The following is a 20341-nucleotide window of genomic DNA, read 5'->3' as shown; positions in this document are numbered from 1 at the left end:
ACAGTTATGTCAGTCAAAGGAAGATGTGCTGCACCAATGAGCCATGGGAACTGCTCTGGAAGGAAACCAGTCTTGACATGGACACAGGTGACAATGGAGGAATCCTTAAGTATGTTCAAAACCTCTATAATTCCAAGAAACTGGACATGTTGTATTATATTTTACCTACCTGGGAGAGAGGCTTTTCTTGCGGGAGAGACAGAATACGAGCACAATGTAGACTTCTCTCTCTGCTTTCTATCCTGAAGGATTCACTCCTGTTAAAACTAGAACCTCTTATGAGTTTAGAAAGTCTTTTAAGGAGTACTGCAGTCTTAAACCTGTATAACTACTTGGCAAAATGAAAAGGCCACAGATACTCAGGTCTGAACAGTGGTCTGTTCCATATCAGTCTGACTATTCTTATAAGGAATGATGTATTGGGAGTATGGAAGCGGGATATCAGCTACATCTGTTTTTGCAAGGGAGTTCAGATTAGAATCAGCTCTTTCAAATGTTTACAAAGGTTTTAGAAAACAGATGGAAACTCAAAGCTAAAGCTAGAGTTTTTCACAGAATTATGGAATGGTTGAGGTTGGAGGTGACCTCTGGCAGTCATCTTGTCTAATGCCGTGCTCAAAAAGGTCACTTACAGCACTATTCTAGAAGTGTTAGTCATTAGCAGATTTTTGAGACACTGGGAAAAAAAAAAAGGTTAAAAAACTACTGTGCAGATACAAAAAAAAGGATGAGAAATTGTGGAAAGAAAAGGACTTTCCTTTCCCATACTGTTGTGGATAATATGTTTATTGTGAGAGGATGTTCTCTGGTCAGGTGGCCATGCAAATGTAAACTCTAATTCAAAAATGTGTGGCTAAATTAAGGGAAGACATTTTAAACGCAAGTCCAAAGAGGTACTAATATAGAAAGACCTGCTTTTAGAAATGGAGCAAAATATGTAATTAAAGTAATAACATGTAGTCCCTTTTGAGGACTTTTTCCAAACTTTGCTTAATTTGAATTTCACGTACTTGACATCTTGTTTTGACAATTCATCTGATTATATCAATATGTCACATTATGCAATAATAGTGAAACATGATGTATTTCAGCACAATGAGTCATCCTGATGGCATGTCAGATCCAACATATTCCAAATCAAAGTTCCTTAAATCATGATGATTGAAATCTCTATTATAAAGAGCTTCCACTGCTCAGATTATTTGTATTTTCTATTGCTTCTGTTAAGTTAAACTAGGTCTTTTACAGTCTGCCTTTCTTGACTCAATTTTCTTTCACTTTAAGTCAACACACAAGAGAAAACAGAGATGTGCAAAATCTCAGAGGCAAAATGGATAACAAAACATTTTTTACTTGTACCTTTGGCCATGTTTGAAAATACACATCCAGAGGCTTAAAGTACATTTCATTCCAACAGTAATTGCATTCCTATACCTCTCTTAATAATCAATATATTCTACTCTTAAAAGCTGGAGCCAGAAAAAGGAAGTTGGATACGTTTTATGAGTGAATATTCTAGTACAAACTTTGGACAAAGATCTCATTATTGAATCATGTCAAGAATTCCTGGAATAAAGACTCATTTTTTCTTGCTCCAAGAAGGCAGAGCTAAAGAGAAAACATATATTTCTACTGCTGCATAGTAAGAAAGAGCAATAAATAATTTTTTTTAAAAGAAAGAAGTTGTATTCTCTTTCCAGTTTTGTTACCTGAAGAAAAATTCCTAAGCTTTTTATGAATTTTTTTCCATGCCAGAATATTTGGATATCAATTTAGTAAAAGAATTACTTGCTATCATTTTCTGCTTGTTCATATGAGGGATCATATGAATTGTTTTATTCCTTCTTTACAAGCCACTATTGTTAAAAAATGCGGGAGATGTGCTGTTTATGGGAGATGATAAATTTTCTCAGATACAAGAGTTCTGTTGAAGTCTGGATAATTCATCCAGTTTGATGATTAGTCTTTTTGCTGAAGTAGCTTAGGAGGGCCTCTGTTTGATGTCAGTGTCTTCCCTTGCTTCTTTGAGAAGGAAATTCTGACCTAGTTGTGGAAAAGTTTAGAAAAAAGGTGCTTGAAGGGTAACATACTTTATTAGCTGCTTTTCCACTGCTGAACATTACTACCCTTAATCCTAATAGAAGTTATATACACACTTTAGCAGACAAGTGGGTCACCCTGCTGAGTGGATTTCAGGCTCTTCAGAAAGTGATGCAACAGCAGAACCATTGCATTAACCAAAATATCTGCCAATGATCATAATAGCTCCTGGCACTGACTGGAAAGGGCAGGAATCCTGGCAACATCTCTGTTTTCTCTACTTCTTCAGTAGATTGTCTTTTCCCAAGCCACTTCTTTACAGTGAGAGGAACCTCCTGTCCACGGCCAGACTTCAACTAAATATTAATTGGGAACTTAATGAAAAATGCAACAGTGAGTCTGTGAACCCTCTAATTTAAAATCCTGCTGTATGTGTGCAGAAGGTGGAAGGTAAAGGCAAGTATAAAGGAGGACAATGAATGTTGAATGTGAGATTATTTTTTGCAAAATATGTTTCTGAGTGTGTATGGGAACCCACTGAAATAGGAGCTGACAAACACTGCTGAAATTCCTACTATAGGGTGTCATTTTCTGTATAGGTTATGAACATAAATAAGGCAACCTGTACAGAAGCCTCACTTTCCCATATATAGGTGGGCAAACCTGGTAGCTATTATCTTTATCCCCAAAATTTTGTGCATAATTAATTAAAATCCAAGCCCTTCCAGAATAGTAAACCATCTACAAAATTTCAATAGATAAAAATACTTTTTCAGTAAACCAGCATATTGTTGAGTAGAAATGCTGGCAGAAATAAAACATATTTTTCATTATTATCCATAGTATAAGTGACAATATTCCTGTCTGATTTTATTATATGAAAAAATTACCCAGAAAAAAATCCAAAGACCACAGATTAAAGTGAGACATGTTTAAGTACCTTACACATTGACAAGATGATCAAATAGTATTCATTACAGATATTCACAAAATATATCTGTAAAGGCTATTGGACATATGAATAATTATAACTCTCCTGGAAACAATACAGTGTTTGATTTATTGTACTTTCTGTATATTTCAATATGTTAGCTGTTTCTGTACATGTAGTTTGTGACTGAAATTTCTGGCAGATCTTTTCTTCTTTGCTTGCAAATGGGGTTTCAGGATATGTTTTCCTTTTCATTGTACTGCCTGAGTTTTGATTTTTGTGGGGGGCATAAGCATGTTCTCTGAATCATTTTTTAATATTATATTATATTTTTACATGGCTATATTTGCTAGCCAACAGCTATATTTCAGTTTATCACCAGAATTCCTTGCAAATGGAAGCACTTTATAAAACAAGTGAAATCACAATACCCAATCATTCAGAAATATTGGGCTACTTCAAATTTTTATAAGCTCTTAAATTTTGAGGTGATCAGAGTTCTGAGCTTGCATTGCACAGAATAATTTAAAATTATTGGAGCACTTCACATATTTTTAAAACCACTTCAGCTAGGAAATGACGGGGTTCCAGAAATATGTGGCCTATAAGGGTGTAAAATTATCAGAGAGCTTAAGTGCTTCATTGTGAAAGTGATCAAGGTTCCTTGCTTGCACATTGCAAAGCAATTGAAAATTACTGAAGTGCTTCAAGTGGTTCATGTTTTTAGAAGAGTTTTAGTCTCTCCCACTCAAATACTCTTTACAATTATGAATGTCTACAATAATTTCGAATGTTGAGTATGCACCTGTTATCCTGATTTTCCTTATTTTGGGCTGTTGGGATTTTTTAGGTCTAAATATTTGTCTTTCGGAGGTCTCAGAGTTAACTAAGTGTTGAAATCCTTTAGTTTCAGATGCATAGGAGCTTTGAGGAACTTAACCGTTCATCAGCTCTTGCTTGTGAAGAAAACAATTTACGGAATAGTTTTAATAATATTTATTGAAAGTTGACACCTGAAGTCATCCTTCATTATTTATAGAATACTTTCCATAGACATCTTATTTAATTTAAAATTTTGTAAGGTGTACACTTTTTGATTTAGATTTAATTAATTTAAAATTATTTAATATTACTTCCAATACTATTGTGTTTTTTAAAAATAACCTTTAAAATATTTTTTTCTTTGTGTGTCCTTCTTTCTCTTCCATTCCTTTCTGTCTTCAATACACATGCTGCACGAACCACTGGTATATCATAATTCATTCTCTCACAGCTCATTCTCAGCACTATGTTTTGGTAGAACTCACAGTGGGTAGAATTTTGAGCTGGATTTATCATCCACACAAGAGAATCATAATAGTTCTATATTTTAAGAAGGGAAGAAAAAAGCCCTATAAAGTGCATCATTCTGCAATGCATTGTTTCTGTACATTGAATTTATGACTGTAAGAAGAAAATCACTTGCGGTATACAGGTATTCTATTGTGTGCGTTTAAAAATTTAATTCAGTCCCTACTGTGCTATTCGTTTTACTTAACTGTTTTCATGAACTTTGCTTATTTCAGGTCTATATTTCCTTACCTTATCTCTATTATGAACTGTTCACTTCAGCCATTTGCCTCTTTCAAAAGTGTAAAGAAAAAAAATCTATGCACCTTGGCTTTTTTTTTTTTTTCAGTCTAAGTATAGCTGGGTAGCAAATTATTTAAACTAAAAATTGTGTGCTTATTTTTATCTCCATGCTGTACATATGAGCTATATTAGTAATAACTACTGTTTTCTGAAAAATGAAATGCTTTCTTTAGAGAGGATTTAAAAATCTTTGTACAATAGGATGACATTTTCTTTAACTGGAATAGTACAGTTATAGCCTTAAGATGAAGCAACTAGAAAATACTTGAAATCAATAGATCAGGTTTTTTGACAATCAAAATGGAAATACTACATTGTTTCACATAATACTGCATTCATTTTCATCTTACTGTTTTCACTTTTAAGATATCTAGAACAGTATAATTCCTAGGAACTGATGTTGCATGCTGATTTGAATTGGCAGTTTTTAAACTTTACTTATAATGCTTTTTATCATTCCTTTGTAAGAATTTTAAATTCTGATCTGCCAAAAAGTGCTTACAATGTAAGAAAGATTTGGAATTAAAAAATTATCATCTTGTATATGCTATATGCTTTCTGTCATGAATACTGCCCTTTCAACCTTTGTATGAGCCATGGAAAATTAAAATAAATTATTTTTATCTTAGAAAATCACAATAATATTGGTTACAGATATATCCTTGTCAATAGCCACTGTTAAAACAATGTTTTTGCAATTTTTGAAAATGAAATTACTATTACAGTTACAATTGTTGGAATAAAGAAGATAGATATCTATAGAGATTGAAAAGACTGAAATCTGTAAACATTAATATAGAAATTGTTTTCAGTGTTAACATTTATCACAGACTGAATTTTCGGTGTGTTACAATAAATCATGTCTTATTGGGCAAGTGCCTGGCCTCTATTTTTCAAGTTGGTATTTTCAAGTATTAAATGTGATCACAAGGAAAATGATGTTTGTACCTGTAGTTTATTTTAATTAAACTGATTTTAAAAAAGCAATACAAGAAGCCTTAATAGGCAAAAAACCCTCTTCCCTGACATTCCTCTCACAGTTTTTGGTAATAGTAGGGAAGAATTTCTACAAGTTTTGGGAGAGATTTTCAGGGCAAACATTACCTAAAAATGGATACCGACATTGTACCTTTCTAGTGTACTACTGTTGTCTTTTCATAGCAGATATATATTGACACAAGAAACTGCTATATGAAGGAAAAAAATATTTGGGTTCATTGGGACTGTGTCCTGTGTAACTGCAGTGTTAATACTGCACCATGGGCGGCAGAGGTCAAAGGAATGAGGTAGCTACCAAAGGGGTTCAAAATGGCTGCCCAAGTAATGCAGAAGAAATCCACCAGTACTACTGAGTTCAGGTTGGCTGAATTCTCATTGCAGAAGCTGGAAAATAGCTTTGTGTTGTTCCCCTCCCTTTAAAAAAAAAAAAAAAATTCTATGTAAGTTTTTACTGGTATCTACCATCAAAGTAAGGATACTTCTCAAGGTAGACTTTTGATCTTGGTGAGGATGACCACTGTCAGGCAGTACTAACCAGCAAAATGAATAGTGCATAATATGGGCCTAAGGCTGTTCCTTAGAACTTACTAATAATTTTGGATTATTATAAATTTGCTGCTAAAAACAATCTCCATTTTGCACATGTAGGCATGTCTTTATTTAATTTTCATATTCATCTCAAAGTCTTTAGATAGTGCAACCTAATTATTTTTTGCACTTTTGCTGTCCTTCTCTTACACTGATAATTTTAGAACAGCTTGGAGGGTCTAAAAGAGTATTTCTATAACAGTATTTCTAGGAAGAAAAAAGGAATTATTTATTAAATACAGTCCACACGACCTGTTTTTGGGAAAGAGGGATAAATAGATTTTCACTCAACTGGCACATATGCTTACCATAGCTGATGCGTATATTGGTTTATGAGAATTTTGTGTACAAATCCTCATAAATTCTTCTGATAGGGGAACCATATGTGTGTTGAGCATTTCCATTTCTGTATTTTAGATTTTGGTTTACTTCTTTCTTATTTTTAATAAAAAAATGGTCGCAGGTCTGATTTTTTTTCCCTCAGGTACTTTTCTTATGGCCATTCCTCCATGTTGTAACTGAGGGGCTTTTAACAAGGGGATCAAACTATTTTAGCATTTTGCCTTGAGGATGATGAACAGTTATGCATAGAGACAGCCTCCCAGAGAAGAGGAATAAAAAGACATCTTGCCACAATTAAAATATTGTTTCCCTTACTTTCTGTAGTAAATTCAATTAATTTGCCAACTGAACACTATCATGAAAAAACAAGGAGTGAGAAATAGAAGTGTCTGTTAAACGGGAGCTTATGACAAAATTAGAGGGTTCAGAAACGTTGATAGCTTTTCCAGTTTACTGAAATCCTAAAGCAGTTATTTCATGACTAATCACAGATGTCTTCTGGAGCCCTCCCTAGAACACCAGGCAGTGCTATGTTGACATTACACCTGTGAAATAGTAAAAAAAAAAAGCTAACAAAGCACAATGGTTTGTGTATATATTTCCTATTGTGTTTGATTTTGGATACTGAAGTTAGAGCAAAGCCTTTGACATTGTCTCCTACAGCATACACTTGAAAAAGCTGGCAGCCCACAGCTTGGACAGGGGCACTCTGTGCTGGGTTAGGAACTGGCTGGAGGGCTGAGCCCAGAGAGTGGTGGTGAACGGAGCTGCATCCAGTTGGCAGCCGGTCACTAGTGGTGTCCCCCAGGGATCAGTGTTGGGCTCAGTTCTGTTTAATATCTTTATCGATGACTTAGATAAGGGGATTGAGTCCATCATCAGTAAATTTGCAGATGACACTAAGCTGGGGGGGAATGTTGATCAGCTGGAAGGCAGGAGGGCTCTGCAGAGGGACCTGGACAGGCTGGAGAGTTGCGCTGATTCCAATAGGATGAGGTTCAACAAGGCCAAGGGCCGGATCCTGCACTTTGGCCACAACAACCCCCTGCAGCACTACAGGCTGGGGACAGAGTGGCTGGAGAGCAGCCAGACAGAGAGGGACCTGGGAGTTTGGATTGACAAGAAGCTGAACATGAGCCAGCAGTGTGCCCAGGTGGCCAAGAAGGCCAATGGCATCCTGGCCTGGATCAGGAACAGTGTGGCCAACAGGTCCAAGGAAGTGATTCTTCCCCTGTACTCAGCGCTGGTGAGGCCACACCTGGAGTACTGTGTCCAGTTCTGGGCCCCTCAGTTCAGGAAGGATATTGAGGTGCTGGAGCGGGTCCAGACAAGAGCAACGAGGCTGGTGAAGGGACTGGAGCACAAGTCCTATGAGGAGAGGCTGAGAGAGCTGGAGTTGTTTAGCCTGGAGAAGAGGAGGCTCAGAGGAGACCTCATCACTCTCTCCAACTACCTGAAAGGAGGTTGTAGCCAGGTGGGGGTTGGTCTCTTTTCCCAGGCAACTACCAGCAAGACAAGAGGGCATGGTCTCAAGTTGTGCCAGGGGAGGTTTAGGTTAGATATTAGAAAGAATTTCTTTACAGAGAAGGTAATCAGACGTTGGAATGGGCTGCCCAGGGAAGTAGTGGATTCTCCGTCCCTGGAGGTTTTTAAGATAAGACTGGATGTGGCACTTAGTGCCATGGTCTAGCAACCGCAGTGGTAGTGGATGAAGGATTGGACTTGATGATCTCTGAGGTCCCTTCCAACCCAGCTGATTCTATGATTCTATGATTCTATGAATGCTTTTTTCCACAAATTAATGGGTTTGTTTACTTCTGAACACAACATATGAGGGAGCAGACGCATTTCCCCAAATATGTTACTATATGCAGCTTCCCAAAGGCTGAATACTGGCTAGTTGTGGTTGTTCAAAAGCAGCCATTCTGACTCCCTGATTAGACAGAAAAATTCACAAAAATTCTTGAAATCTTGATTTTCTCTGAGAAATAAATAGCTGTAATATTTTAACCTTGTTAGTCTGATCGAGAGCATGTATTCAAGTGGGCTAAACTTCTAATAACTTCCAGAATTCCCAAAGAATGGGGAAGTAAATATATAGTCAAGGTTAGAGTCTCTAGTCCAAGTAATAATAAATTTGGTAAAAACTGGATCTGTAACTTCTGAAAATTATGTTGGCTGGTAAGTATTATTGGCTCATAGGTTCTCTTTCTGACTGGTATATAAAATGTAGAGATGGAACTTTTTAATAGAAATTTTCCTTAGAAATACTGAAAGCTGTAGTAACACAGTTCCAATATTCAAAATTCTCTATAAATTTAACTCTATTTACTCAATTGGTTTTTTTTTTTCACTCATATATTTTCCAACACAGAGTTGTTATTATTATAGCATATTCATGGCAGTGTTTTAGGAAACAAAAAAATTTTTCCCATGAATTTATGTATTAGTCATTTTTCTTAATTCATATATTTTCCAATATTATAGCATATTCATGGCAGTGTTTTAGGAAACAAAAAATTTTTTCCCATGAATTTATGTATTAGTCATTTTTCTTAATTCCAAATCTTCATGATTAAAGCATTGTAGAAAATGCCTTTTAGAACTGGAAGAAAATGGCAAAATTTTGGACATTAATAAAGTGCTTCTGATCAAACATCTGTAAGCACACTCGTATTAATCACTATATTTTCTTTTGTAACATTGATATGATTAATAATATATTATATTTTAGCTGGATTTGGTATTTTTTTAAAGGAATAAGAGACTTGAATTAAACCAGGAAGGAAATTTTGAGGAATGAAAAAAAGTCTATTCATTTTATTTGTGTTTATCCAGGAAAATGCAATTCATACTTGGTGCAAACTTCTCCATGAAAATGCAATTAAAAAAAATAATTTAAGAATAATTTTGTTAAAATAGTATCTCTGTGGAAGGTTATAATTGTGAGATTTAGTAAAGGATGGACCATTTTTCTTTTTACAGAGTGAGTGTGTATACCATAAATTTAGTCCAATAACTAATGCTAATAATTTTACTCTTTGAGAAAGTATTAGAAATGTGGTCTGGAAATTTAAAAGTTGTGTTTGGTTAGTTTTTTGGGGGGTTAAGCAGTTAGAGAATATGTTTATTCTTATTGCAAAAGGAAAAGAAATTGGTCTCTTCCAGCTAATGCTATATTTAACAAATTATCACAGGAATAAAATGATTGCCCCCTTAAATTAAATAAATCTTATATAACGGGTTGTTTTTCATGGGTCGTTTGGTTTTTTTTTTGGAGGAGGTTGGGTTACATTTTGGGTTTGAGGTTTTTGGTGGAGTGATTCTTTTTGTTTGTTTTTTTTGTTAGTTGGGGTTTTTTTTCAATTTCCTTGGGTTTTTTGTTTTTCCTTTTAAAATTAAGGCAGTTTATTCTTTCCTAAACTTTTGGTAAATGTGATGGGATGTTTGGACTGTAATGAAGAAAACATAAAAGATGAGTTCTATTGCTCTTTCAATCTAACATTGCTTCCTATGAAAATAAGGTTCATGCAGTGGTTCTCAGTCACTTACTCCCCCACACACCACACATCCAAATCAATGCAGTGCTGGATAAACTATTGTGAGCTTCATTTGAAGGAGAAGGCCAGAGAAACATCAGGTTTTACCTCCTGTGTGGCAGCACCAGGAACTGGTCAAGCAATATACACACAATTTTTTCCCATGCCACAACACAGCTGTACCATGACAGGGTTCTGTGGACACTGTGAGGATGCCCACCAAAGTGGTGGGGCTATCCTCCATGTTTGTTTAGTTGTTTTTTGTTTTTTGGTTTTTTTTCTGTAATCAATTAATTAATTAAGAAAAGTTACACTTTATATCCATGTAGCTCTTGATGGTTTTCTAGTCTATATGAATGGACAGCAGGGTTTGCAGCCCTGCTATGGGAGAGATATTAGTCATCTCATAAATCGGCTGGCTGGGAGGAAACCCATTGGTGTTCATATCAAAGTAAATACAGGGAAAGATGTTTTTCTCGTATCAAACTCAAGTGAGATTCATGGCTAGTTGGTCTGATGCAACTTGGCCAAATACCTTCGTGAAAGCCCATGTTTTAAAGGACTCTGCTTTAAAGAAAGGACTTTGACTGTGTTATTTCCAGACTGGTTCTGTGGTCTGCTTTCTGATTTTCAGTCAGCTCAGAGGAAATTTCAGCAGCTTGAGTCTGGAGGTGCCAGATCCTGCCTGCTGCCATGTGGGAGGAAGGGCAGATGACATGTCAGTTCCCCAATTACTTGGGCCCCTGTCCTGAGAAACGACAGGGTCAGTGGTCAGGCTGGCAACTGTCTGTTTCAAAAGGGCAGCTTTCAAGCTTAACCTTGAAAAGGAGTCTTCTGGGATTTGCATTTCCTCTTTAAAGCCTATGGAATCCCAATTTCAGCTTCCTAAAGATGATCCCTCCCGGCCCAGGAGCCAGTACCTCCAATATGAAGTATTGCAGGGCCCTACCAGTCAGAGACTTCAGTTATTTATTTGTAACTTTTCTATTTACTGCTAAGTGGCTTCTTAGTTTTATTTGAAAAGGAAATTGACTTCTCTCTCTCTTTGTCATTGCCTTGTTAACAAGGAGGAGGAAAAGCTGCCTAATCTCGACATTATGAGAGTTGTTAGAATTGATCCCAAGTGAACTCTGGAGAGCAGAAAGTCAGATCACCTCTTTGTTTTGTTCCAGGGGGTTACCGAAAGGGAATGACAGCCTTCAAGGGACCTATTTTCCACTAGCTGAAAGACTGCATTAAGCAAGCATGTTTAGTGAAGGGTAAAGAGAGTACCAGTGGGAACGAATGCATGCACCACCATAGCAGGCACGGGGCTCAGAGCAGAGGAGGCAGATGTCTGCTGTGCAGAGCTCTCTAAAGAGGCCACGTGGGCCTTTCTGTGTAATTCAGTAATTTGGCATTGCAGACTGAATCCTCTGTGGTATCCTCTGGAGTTCTTGGTAGAGAATGGCTACCGGCAGTTTCTTCTAGCCTCTCCTTACCTACCAGGCAGAAGAAGTACGACTTGTTAATCCTCCTTGCTCAACACAGGAGGCGTTGGGGAAAGGAGATTTCTGTTATGGTGATTAGGTTTCTCCATCCAAACTTGTGCAGAAAATGTAATCTGAAAAATTTTGCCATACCGTTTTTTTGGGTGAGTTTTTAACATTTCATTCCTGTTCATTTAAATAAGGCCAATAAATACATTCCTTCCAGTATCAGTATATTTGACAGTATCACAGGAAAACATTTATTGATCTTTACACTATCTTTTTCCTTTCTGAGATTTGTCCCATGTATATAAACAAAGAATCTTGTTAGACAATGCCACATTTCCATGCCAATGAGAATTTAGCATGCAGAGCTAGAGGAGCAGATAATACAATACAAGGTGCAAAACAGTAATATCAGACTTTTCACAGATACAAGGAGAACTGCAATAAGGCTAATTTGGGTCAGTGCTATAGACCAAAAAATAATTGAAACTCCTATATTTGTTTCAGAGCAATATGTAATATATTTGTTTCCATACAGTGGTTTCAGAGTGCACTCTCATTAGGTAGAGAAATTTCTTACAAGACTGGGAAAGCAGATCTCATATATTTGGGCTCACAGAAAATTAAAAAAGGTAACTTTTTCCCATGAGATTTAGTATCCTGATGAGATGTGCCACCAGTGAACCTTGTGCCCTACCTTATTTACCTGCATCCTCGCCAGGTGGACCTGGAGGGAAGGAGCCTTCCTGCAAGGAGATATCCAATGACTCCTAGGAGTCACTGTAGCCTGGATGAAGTTTACTTCGTAAGCCAGACAAGGAAAAACTACCTTCTTTTCTTCAGTGCCTGAAATTCTAAGGGCAATCAGAAGCAAGTGCTATTGGTATTTTGTCTTTACCAGAGAATATGCTAGTCATGCTCACAAATGTAGAGCATGTGTTTGGCTTTTCAGCACTACTACGTAGGGAGAGTTTTTCTGGGAGAGGATCGTAAGACATGCACTCTTTCCCCCTTGTTCTTAGAACTATATTGAGCAGGCCTTTGGCATAGTATTCTCTGACATCTAGAGGAACAGATGGTGTGGAAATAAAAAGAGAAATGTGCAGGAAGTGCAGCCAGTTATTTCTTCAGTGTAGTATTTAGGGACTGCTCCAAAACTTGTTGGTCAACCTGGATTTATTTCTGATTTATTCTGTTTGTTGCATCTTCAAATGGAAACAAAGAGTATTGAGGTTTTTATTCCATAAGATTTTCAAATGACTTCTGAGAGATCCAAGTCTGGCCCATCTGTCACTGATTTAGCTCCTTTTTGCTCTGTCCTTGCTTATCAGGGAAATAGTTAAGGGGATGATGCAGGAAACAGGTTTGTGTCTGGCAGAACAAGAGTGCTTGATGGTGAGAAGACAAATCTTTTATATAAGAACGTTATTTTCAGCCATCTCCAAATTTAGTCTTCATTTTTTTTTCTGTTTTCTTCCATTTCTCTTTTTTTTTTTTTTTTTTTCCTATTTCAGAGATGATCCAAAATACTTCAGACACTGGGCAATAGTATGCACTCCGGTTTAGTGTCATTCAGAATTTGTAACAAGAAAGGCAGGTAGTTTACCCTATTCAAGGAGATGTCATGGGAAAGCTATGGTAAGCAGCAGGAAAGAGTTGATAAGATGGTGATTGTTTTAAAAAAAAAGTATAAAATTTTTTAAATTCTAACCATTTATTACTATTATGATTGTTTATAACTGTTGCTCATAAGCATCAACAACTGTTTAAGCCGTAAGCTGTAGCCAACTTTTCTGCCAAATGGTTTAGAATAATTATGTAGCTGCTTAAATAGTTAAAAACTGTTTTTGAAGCAACCAGTAGTGTCTTTTTCAGGTACAGCTTGTATCTACAACAAAGAGAATACTATGAAGGGGAACTTATTCTAAGACAGGATTTTTATCATGTTGGGACATTTCTTACCAGCATTATTTAAAAGCTTTTTAAAAAACTGCTCTCTCACAACTTTGTTCTTTCTGTGCCAGGAAATGTTGCTACATATTTAATACCATATTTTAAATGTTTCATATGTTTATGACATGAAATACATGTACAATATAATCAAGGCTTTTCAAATTCTGCTATACTTATATCACTCCACACAGCAACCTGAGAGTTTCTGTGAGGAAATGGTTCTGACCACAAATGCTGTAAATTGAGAAATACATTTTATAACTATTTTTTTATAGTTTTCATTTCATTCCATTACAAGACCAAGTCACAATGTGGGTCTGCTGGGAAGAATGTTGCTTCTTTTATTCTCTCTCTTAAATTTATTCTGCTTATTCTGAAGGTTTTGGACCTAACTCTTTGTAAATTTGCTTGAATTTGAGGAACCTATTAAAAAGGGACAGAGTGAGGTTCATTCATCATCATAAACTGGATCAATACCATCGCCTATTTCTCATAGAAACCTCCAAATAACACCAATGGTGGTAAATTCACACCACTGAGACAAGACCCAGACAAGAAATCATGAATGAAAGGCTCCTCATTTCTCAAACAGGATTAAGTTCTGATTTTACTTTCATGGATCTGACATGCACATCTAGATGTAGAATTTTTAGAAATCTAATTCCTGCAGGTGATATAGATTAGAATTTTCTTTTATCTCAAGGTGTTTGGGCATGGATGTGAGCAAAACAATGATTTACTTTTTTTAGCAATAAATTTTTTGTTGTAGTGTTTATTTGATAGTGAGGATAAAAAGAAAATTACCTTATGGAACACTTAATCTGCTTTATGACTTCTAAATTAAAACATTGCAGGTAGTCTTCCCTCATAAAGAGTGATCTGTCCAAAAGTATTTTTGTTGTTTATTTTTTTTTATTTATTTATTTGGTTTTGGCTTGTTTTTTTTAGTAAGAACTTTCAGTAAGAAAATAATATTTTTTTTCATTTGTTCTGACATTTCTCTAGATCATTCATGGGATCTCTAGAGTGTCAATTATTGATCACCAGCTTTATACAGATCTCCTGACCTCTGCTGCTAATGGGTCAACTATTCTGCACTCTAAATAAGTGAATCATAGAACTTAAAACACTCAGGCCTAATGTAAGACAAAGCGACTTTGAGAAAAACCTAAAACTTTTAGTGCAATCTGTAGAGTAGAATGAGGAAAGAATTAAGTTTTTAACAGGGGGTTTGAGTCTGGTTTGTTTTTCATTAGATGATGCTCTAGTTACTAATACTTCAGCTCGTGGTTTTCACCATAGTAGCAGGAACAGATTCTTTTAAGTCTTCATAAAATAATGTAGCATACTTTACAACACTAACTTACTCTTCTTATAAGTGTCAATGTACTGTGTGGTATAACATAAAGGCTGACTAATGTTTCAATTTCCGTCCTGTTCTCTTTCTGTTGTTGTTTGTTTACTTGGGTTTCATCATATAAATATTTGTGCACATACTGGTTTATCGTGCTGCTCTAAACACATGTGAATCTAATTACCAATGTGTTTAATTTGAATGTAGTGTTACATGGTTTTTAATCATGTTCCAAGTCACTTTTAATGGTTACAAGAAAAGTATTTCTGGAACACAGACTATAAGGAAGTACTGTTCCCAGAAATAGTTGAGATTATTTAATTTATTAGCAAATGAATGTTGTGCAAATACTTTTGGATTGGATCCCAATGTTAATTAACAGAAAGAAAAGTCAAGAGGTTAAAAATTAAACTTGAATTTTATTAGGTTTTGTGGATTTTTTTAACATGTCTTAGCAAATCATACATCTTCCCCTCCTCAAAAGCACACCCCTAGTATGTATATTGCAAACTTTATTTTGAGATGCATGGAAATTATATTTTGTGTATATTGATTTTTTAGAACCAGTCTGTTAGTAACAGTGTTTTGGTTTATTTTTCAAAAACTTATAAATGTTGGAAAAGTGCCAGTGATGGAGTTATAGAAATGCAATGACTTCTACTCTTTGTTGCAGCAGAGATAATGACAATAAAATTTTCCCATAGTACTTTTTCAGTCTATTTTGCATTTGCTGTTGAAGGACTGAAAAATGGTCATCTAATCTACATACTGTTTTGACATCTTTACTATATTTCAGTTAAGATGTAGAATATTTTGGTGCTTACAGTAGTGAGAATTCTTGAAGTGGTAATTTTATCCAGGGCATTCTTGTGGGTCCCTTCCAACTCAGACTATTCTATGAAATCTCTGCAAAACCACCATTGAGTGATGTGGTACTGAACAAAGGTAGGATCTGTGAAAAAAATAAGCCCCTTGGATGCGCGAATAGAGATTTAGGTGTGAAATATATTCTGATTAATGTTTTGTGCTTTTTGTAGTTTGGACCTAAACAGATGTTGAACAATCAGTTATGTATTTATAATTGCTAATTATTTTGCTTCCACATAAAAGGAAGAGACATAGGAAGTTACTTATTCCCTCTAAAATATTTTTAAATTTATTAAACTATTCTAATATCCTTATAAATTCTACTAAATTCTACTAAAGCAATGAGAAAGTGTGAGTCAGTGAATCAAAGAAGAAAAGAAAAGATTAGTATCTGGAATAATTGCAGCTAGTAGCAAATGTAAAACTAATTTTGGTTTGTGATGTTATCAGTTTCTTACACGTGATTCCATTGGTATGTCACTTCCATCACAGTGTTCTTAGAGTGTGATTCAACATTGTTATCATTCAGTGTCTCATTGTTTGTTGTGTGGAATTTATTTAGCTGTTCATGCTGCTGTCTGATTTTCTGTGTTTTCTTTCAAGTCATTGCTTCCCTTTTCTTACATGAGGTGGATTTGCAAGTCATTCTTTACCTGTGTAGGCTACAGCTTGGCTGAAATGCTTGATGTTGACATCTTGCTTTTTTTCCTCTGTCAGCTTCCTCTTGTTTCTGCTGGAGCAATACCTGGGACCTGAAGTTATATTTGAACGCGTAAGCAGGTAAATATGTATTCCACAAATAGACTATGTTACACATTCTTCTAAGATATTCATCCCATACATTATTTTCATGCTGATTTTTACAATTAGTGATTGTATATGCTTGCCATTTTGCAAAACATTACAATCATTGACTTTTGCTGGAGTCTCAGAACAGTTGCTCTGTGCCAGTTTCCCATTTGACAGAGGCTGGTAGCAAATACTTCACAAGTAGGAGAGAGATGGAGAGTATGGAGTTGGTTTCTTTCTAGTGCCAGCAGTTAGTCCCCTAGTGTCATCCTGGGTCAGCCTTTGAATCCTATCCAGTGTTTATACTTTTGGATAGTCCCCTTTTCTATAAATTAGTACTTTTTTTAGCCCATTTATTACATCTGCCTTAAAAATATTCTGAGGAAGTGATTCTGCCTTTTAAAGACACATTACATTTAAAAAAAATTAATTTTGTTTGTTTTAAATCTCATTTCTCCTAGTTTTAATCAGCTGGTTTCTCATTCTTTTAGAGAGTTAATTGCTCCCTATATACTTTCTCTGAACAGACCTTTCTTATATTTTACTTCAGATTTGTTTCCCCAAATTAAGTTTACTTATACAAAGGATGTTCCTTGATTTTGAGAGTTCTTAGTATCTCTCTCTCTCCCTCCTTTTCTATTTCTACGTTCTCCTTTCTCCTTCACAAGATTTCATTATAAATATTATTCAATCAATAAGAAACAAAGGGATTCAGTGGCACTTTTTATAAAGATGCTGTAAAGATGCTTTTGGAGTTTTCTGTTGTGGAGAATTTATCTCTGACGTAATGTCATTTCTAGCTTAAACTGAACACTATATCCTTCTTCAGTGAATTATCTCTGGCCATTACCACATTCTCTCTCCATAGACTGCTTGTCAGGTCAGGCATCAAACTCCCTCTGAGATACCTGTGCGTGCAGAACACCTCTGAAGTATTTATTTTGTAGGTGATCTTCTTCCAATTTTATCTACCTCTGCTCTTCAGAGTAGGCAACAGGTCTGATTCTCTTCTCATTCAGCACATGTGAATCTTGAACTGGGGATAACTAGTGCTGCACTCTAGTTCTTTTGTAAAACAAGTGCTAGTGACATCTTTGTAAATATTGATGATCAATGTTGGTTTTTAGATTTGTTGTTATGCATATCCAACCTTTTGCTTGTGAGTTTGATGCAGAACTTGGTATCTAAAGGAAGAGAGCTGTGTTTAAATGTCTAAGATTTACTGAAAGCTGTGATTTACACCATCTAAACATCTGGCCTGAAACATGGGTTTGGAGGTTTCTGTAAATAAAAGACATATTGATGAGAGCACAACGGGTTTTTTTCCCCTCCATTAATTGTCATAAATATTGATTTTAAAAGCATTCACTCTAATGTATTTTTGTGTTACTATTGACATGAAAGTGTTACCTGTGATATGTTTGTTTTTCCATATCAGAAACAGTAGTGAGAACAGTGTTATCCCTACACTGTTAAAAATATTACTAAGGCTTTTTAAAAAATATACTTCAAATATACAACTTTAAATGCTAGAACAGGATGTAGTATTTTTATAGAGCTGTTCAAAAGCAAGAGTAGCTGTTTGTAATTGTTCACACCAAGGCATTTGGCCTTGCAATATCATTGCTTACCACTGTCATAGAAAACATTAGATATGATTAGCTGCAGGTATCCATGCCAGATGATATCCTGGTAAAGTCCTTTATATATTTTCATCTTATAATTGTATTTGCAAGTTAATGTTTGAAGTGTCAGTCTTTGTAAAATTAGCTCATCTTGTTATGATTTAGAGCTTTGATGTGAGTGAAAGGCTTCAATTGCAATGCACAGTCACATCTGAGAGTAAACTGCATAGACAAAGAGCCTTACAAGACTAGTAAATCAAATACTCTGAACTGTCTATGTGGATTACGAGGTACTATTTGCATAACTTTGAAGTATTTATACTGATGAAATTACAATAATTAAAATCATTGCTGTGTCAATTGCTAGATGCCACAAGGCATAGCAATTACTAGCATGCAAATCAGACTTTGTGTAAGCATTTTAAAGAATAATTACCTTATTTGATTCAGATGTGCCTGAAAGGCATTAAGAATCATTTGAGCTATTTTGCCTTCAACAATTTTTAGGTCTCAGATAATATTGTTTTTATTATTGTTGTTGACGATAATACCTTTGTGTGGGCATATGTCTTTTTGTTTCTGGTTTAGATTTAAAGTGAAGCCTAGTGGTAAAACTTGCTGAAGCAGTTAGGAAGTATTTATTTTATATTAGCTTATTCTCAATCTCTGTCTACAAATTATTTTATTTTGCACAAGAACCAATACAAGCACACAGACTCTTAGGTTTTTTGTTACAGCTTGTTAAATCCTGTATTATGGGAGAAATATATAAATTATTTCTTAGGAAAAAATAATTTTTTTTTCTTTAGATTTCTGTCAGACAACTTGGATTTCCACAACATGTGATTTTGAAATACATATTCTGAAGAAAAACAGACAGTAAAGAGCTACTCATTCACATTATTGCAGTTATATAATGTATAGGAGAAATGTAACGCCAATGATAAAATTAATTCAAGTTTACCCAAATTTCAGAGACATTTCTTCTCACAAATTCTGCATGGTGAAGGTGTACTCTGCTGTGAACAGTAGTTGACATTAGACAGACACACATGGCAGAGAGTGAAATAGGGTCTCTTTCTGCAAAAACGGCCATAGCTGCAGTGCAAAGTCACTCAAGAAGCACTGCCAAATCATTCAGGGGATTTGAGTTTCCCTAGAAAAGGCCCTGTCTAACAGTGCATATCCCCAAATACAGGACACTCCCCGATATATAAAGTTTTGAATATGAAAATCAAGAAGGAATTACGTAGTCCTCTCTCCTGGCTTTGTTTTACAAGTAACTCCATTTCCCATGTACTTGTTAAACACCCAACTGCTGCTAAAACACCCAACTGCTTAGGTAACAGTAGCTAAGAATTTGTCATGTGTGCAGATGCATAGAAGAGGATGGACTGTTGTTTTATAACTTTTATCCTGAATTTTTCAAGGCTTAGGTGGACCAAACATTTCAAGGAATTTATTCTATGGTTAAGAACCAGGGGGAAGGCCAAGAAGGCCAGCATCCTGGTGGGAGTCTGTTATAGACCACACAACCTGGATGAAGAGGTAGATGAATTATTCTATGAACAGTTGGCAGATGTTTCAAGATCAACAACCATTGTCATTGTGGGAGACTTTAACCTTCCAGATGCCTGCTGGGAACTCGACACAGCAGAGAAGAGGTGATCTAGGAGGTTCTTGGAGTGTATGGAGGATAGCTTCTGGTCACAGCTAGTGAGTGAGCCTACAAGGTTTGGGGTCCTGCTGGACCTGCTATTTGCAAACAGAGAAAGGCCAGTGGGAGATGTGGTGGTCAGAGGTCATCTAGGGTCCAGTGACCGTGAAATTATGGAATTTTCAATACTCAGTGAAGCAAGGAGGGGCACCAACAAAACCACTACCTTGGACTTCCAGAGGGCAGACTTCAGCCTATTCAGGATGCTGATTTCGAGAGTACCTTGGAAAAGAGCCCTAAAAAACAAAGGGGTCCAGGAAGGATGGACATACTTCAAGAAAGAAATCTTGAAGACACAGGAGCAGGTTGTCTCCACTTGTCAAAAGACAAGCCAGTGGGAAAAATGACTGGCCTGGCTGGGCAGGGAGCTTTTGCCAGAACTCAGAGAAAAAAAGAGGGTTTATCACTTTTGGAAAAAGGATGTCATTAAGTCATGCAGAAAGAAAATTAGAAAGCCAAAAGAACAATTTGAACTTAATCTGGTCACTTT

The 20341-nt window shown here is 35.9% G+C and overlaps 1 long non-coding RNA gene across 1 annotated transcript in view; it reads left to right on the top strand.

The window, feature by feature from the left end:
* Positions 1-20341, top strand: part of LOC135416597 (uncharacterized) — a 45129-nt gene that overhangs the window by 12514 nt on the left and 12274 nt on the right. The window contains exon 2 of the long non-coding RNA XR_010431627.1: positions 16438-16500. This is a non-coding gene — a long non-coding RNA (uncharacterized LOC135416597). The remainder of the gene's footprint in view (positions 1-16437; positions 16501-20341) is intronic.

Source organism: Pseudopipra pipra, chromosome 1, assembly GCF_036250125.1.
Source record: "Pseudopipra pipra isolate bDixPip1 chromosome 1, bDixPip1.hap1, whole genome shotgun sequence".
Classification (NCBI taxonomy): domain Eukaryota; kingdom Metazoa; phylum Chordata; class Aves; order Passeriformes; family Pipridae; genus Pseudopipra; species Pseudopipra pipra.
The sequence above is the reverse complement of the archived record's forward strand: the minus strand, read 5'-3'. Positions and strand labels throughout refer to the sequence as shown.